We start from the raw sequence: 4,666 nt of genomic DNA, 5'->3' as shown, positions 1-4,666 counted from the left end.
GCAGAGCAGTTGCCATGTGATGCAACAACAATGTTGCCAGCAGTTGCCGCAAATCCCCCAGCAATCCCGCTATGAGGCAATCCGTGCTATCGTCTACTCCATCATCCTGCAAGAACAACAACAGGTTCAGGGTTCCATCCAAACTCAGCAGCAGCAACCCCAACAGTTGGGCCAATGCGTTTCCCAACCCCAACAACAGTCGCAACAGCAACTCGGGCAACAACCTCAACAACAACAATTGGCACAGGGTACCTTCTTGCAGCCACACCAAATAGCTCAGCTTGAGGTGATGACTTCCATTGCGCTCCGTACCCTGCCAACAATGTGCAATGTTAATGTGCCGTTGTATAGAACCACCACTAGGGTGCCATTCGGCGTTGGCACCGGAGTTGGTGGCTACTAATAAGGAAAGATCTCTAGTAATATATAGTTGGATCACCTTTGTTTAGTCGATGGATATGTCGATGCAGCGGTGACAAATAAAGTGTCACACAACGTCATGTGTGACCCGCCCAAACTAGTTGTTTAAATTCTAAAATAAAATACAAATAAAGTTGTATCAAGACAATGTTCATATTGGCATTGTGTGGATGTCGATCTGATTGCCATGCTTGCAAGTTCATAAGTTTATCTTTCCTGGTCACAAGCGCAACCTGGTGCCTTAATTAATTATCCATGTATTGGAATAATCACTATTTACATATAATAGTGTTACTGTAAAATTTGGGTTGAACTCTTTATTGGTTGGAGATTTGAGATCTTGTTTTTTATTGGTTTGTATCTAGTTCCAACTACTACAATTGTCTACGGTGACAATCACAACCAGTTTTATCGTTAATTATGTTTGCTTTCTTGCAAATATATTCATTGATTCTTTGCATGTTAACTTATTTGTCGAGAAAAAAGACCAGCTTTTTCTTGAACTTCACAAACACCACTAGCTAGTTAATTTGAAATAAGCTTCCAATTTATTTCTTTGTATTTATGTCCTTTACATCAAACCAGTACAATTATTGTGCTACCTAGAGAAAGGGAGTTGCTGGCAGCACGGTCATGTCAAGAACTAAATCAGACTGAATTGAACTTGTTATTTACAACTAGCTAGGAGCAGTAAACTTACTGTGAACTGCACTTGATTTTATTTAAGGGCTACAGGAAAAAATCATTAAAGAATGCCCTAAAAAAATCTTATCGTAAAATAGGTTCACCAGGAGATACAGTCGCAAGAAAAAAAGGTTCACCAGGAGATAGATGCTGCACATTATCATTTAGAAATTAGACCAAGAGAAATGTGGATTTGGCGGCTCATAATCTATAAGACTATAGCAGGTTGTCCAATCATTTACAAATTAGATCAAGAAAATGTGGAATTAAACATATTAATGGCTAGGATCATATTTGCAATGTGGGAACTTGGTATGCGCGCTCCAACATGCCCGCTGAAAGCATTTTTCCTCTGATGCACATGTGAAATATGACTGGTAGAAAACAGAAGAAACACAGAGATTATATGGATGATTGGATGTTGTAACAAACTTAAACTTATAATCCACCGAGTGGACGAACTTCCTAGGAGCTTTTCTCTCGGACATCGATAAGAAACGAAATGTTCCACGCGAACTTCTTCTTCGCCATTTGTATAACGCGTGCAGGAGAATTATGTTGACGATTATTTGAAGTGGCATCCACATAGGGTACAAAGCTATTTAGCTAGAAAAGCCACAAATGTACATCACTGTCAGGCTACACGACTGAATTCTCCTCCATGACCTTCCTGATTCATGCGGCTCCTGATTCTACAAGTTGAGGCAGATTGTCTACCCCGGCCGGCTACATTTTTGTTGGGCATCCAATCAGTAGAAACCTAGCTAGAATGGCGTACCACATGAAGGAGAGCTCGCCGGCGGCGGGCCGGGTGCTGCTGGTGGCGGTGGCGGTGCTGTTGTTGGCGCAGCGTGCGGGGCCGGGGGCGCCGACGCCGAGAAAATCCTGTACAACGCATTGCGGGCGTAACGGTCTGACCCACGTGGAAGACGAGGCCAACAACTACACCCGCGGCTGTGAGAGCTCCAACAAATGCAGAGGCTGAGATGTATTAATCCACTATAATGATCGATTTGTACTCCTTACATTCCTTAATTACCTTGTTCCTACTTTTTTTATAATAAGCGGGAGATAATACCCGCACGGTTGATTCTGAAGCATGCACATGCGGTATATGCAGAGGGTCTACTAGAGAGACCTGTATACTTGCGGCTCATTCGGTAGGGATGCCAGGGTACTGCAGTTCTCAAGACCAAGGGTTTCCAGCAATTGGGGGTGCTCTTCCGACAGACACTCCAATGATGTCAACCAACTCTTGCCAATAATGCGCACTCTCTTGAGGGGTGCAGGCAGACGAAGAGTCCCACCCAACATGCCAACACAGTTCCGTATTACTTGATATTCAAGATGGGGAGGAAGTAAATGCTCTCTTGCAGTTGGTCCTGTTGCTGCTGGTGGCTCTAGGATGATGGGACTTCTGCTTATGGAGGCAGTGACTTCTGGTTTCTGGAGCCCACCCAGCTGACATGATAGGACTTCAATGCTACTGCAGGCAACAATTAATATGGTCTTTAAGGATGGAGGCAGATGTAGAACCGCTTGTAAACTTCCAAATCCAAATAAACCTAGATCTTCTAGGCATGGACAGAAGTGATTCATGGGTGTGGAGGGAAATTCTGATACAGCTGCAGGCATGATTGCCTCACTGCTAGAAGGTACTTGGACTAACTCTGCCATGCCCTGCTACATGCCGAATATGGACTCAAGCTTAATGCACTGATGAATATACATTTTCCTGAGAGATGTCGGGACGTTGAACATCTCTACTAACCTTGGTCAGTTTCTTAAGAAAAGAGACTCCAGACCTCTCAGCTGTTCACTCCTTTCAGATGCCAATGGCTCAAGAGGAGCTTGTGCATATCCAGTCAGATTTTCGCAGTTTCTAATCACTAATCTCCTCAAGGATACCAAGCTTTGGAACACATTCTCTGGCCAGTGGACGAGCACATCGCATCTATAAATTCCCAACTTTTCAAGGTGTACAAAATAGTCCCACGGCTCTAGTGCACCTGGTCCAAATAATGAGTTGCAGCATCCTAACTCCACAACTATAAGAGGGTATTTCTGGTTACATTTCTCTTTGCTGTCCACAGGTACAATTGAAATGCATTCAACCTCTTATGTTGTTTCTGTGTGTTCTAGCCACAGTGTCAGATTGCTCAATAAAGACAAATACCTGTCTACACAGTGGAATATCTCTTGCATGCCATCGTCAATTTATAATACACTGAGTTTTGGTGCTTCAGGCAATGCTACTAGTTTTGGGCATTTCTGGACTGACAATTTCTCAAGCTGAGGAAACAATGTACCTTCGACTGCATCCTATCTCTGAAAGCTCCCCAAGCATTTCATTTTAAGCACCTTTAAGGCAGGAAACGCTGAGCGTGCCAATCTATAACCACCTCCACTACATGGTTCTTGAAGCAATGGTGCTTCAGGTAACACTGTCAGCTTTGGGCATTTCTCAACTGATAGTTCCTCCAGACAAGGAAAGTGTATGTGTTCTTCTTGAGTCTCTTCGACTACATCCCATCTCTGAAAGCTCTCCAACTCTTTCATTTAAGTACCTTTATGTGACGCATCCGAGACCGACGCTTCAGAAGACTTCCAGTTATTCCGAGCAGGGCTGGGCGAGCGCTGCCGGGTAGCGACGGCGCAAGCCGGCAGGACACCTGAGCAGGGCAGGCGAGCGCGGCCAGGCGGTGGCTGCACGAGCGAGTAGGGTGGTCGATGCAGATTTTTTTTTAAAAAATTCTTTGCGATCTGTGATATTTGAGGCTAGTGACAAGACGAGTCTAGCTGACGACACATGCGCATCAGCTGCTCATGGCAAAGATGCTTTTCTTTGCCGCTTGTGTTTTTTCTACAGACGACAAACACATAGTTTAATTGACGGTAAAGTCATTGTCCGTGATGAAAAGTTGACGTCAAATTAGCTCTTTGCCGATATAGTCTTTGCTGACTGTGTTTGTCCTCAACTTGCCGACGGCAAAGTCTTCGCGTCTGTTCTCGGTTGACGGCAAATGACATGATTCCTATAGTGGACCCACTTGCTGAGTATATTGTGTACGTGTATATGTGTGTGTAGGGCCCACCTTCTGTTTCCTTGTATAATTGAGGTTGTGGCCCACCTCTGTACTTATATATACGTGCCTGGTGCACCGATCAATACATCGAGATTGCACAGCCCATAACTTGTCCTTCTACATGGTATCTATCGCAGCACGATCCTAACCCTTCCGCCTCCCTCCACCCGCGCCGCAACCCTCCCTCCCCTCCACCCGTGCCGCGCCCCTCCCTCTCTCCCCGCGCCGCGCCCTACCCCCTCTCTCCCTTAACCCGCGCCGCACCCTACCACCCGAGCCGAACCACCATGAGTTCCTCCTCCTCCACCGTCTCCAACCCGTTCGCCGGTCCCGATGTCACCCTCGTCCGCAACCTCAACATCCATGAGCGCGTCCCGGTCAAGCTCGATCACACCACCGCCTCCTACTCCGCTTGGAAGCGGTATTTTTCGCTTGTGTTCCGTGAGTACCTCCTACACGGCCACGTGGACGGCACC

Source organism: Triticum dicoccoides, chromosome 1B (genome assembly GCF_002162155.2).
Source record: "Triticum dicoccoides isolate Atlit2015 ecotype Zavitan chromosome 1B, WEW_v2.0, whole genome shotgun sequence".
NCBI lineage: Eukaryota > Viridiplantae > Streptophyta > Magnoliopsida > Poales > Poaceae > Triticum > Triticum dicoccoides.
Note: the sequence above shows the minus strand (reverse complement) of the source record.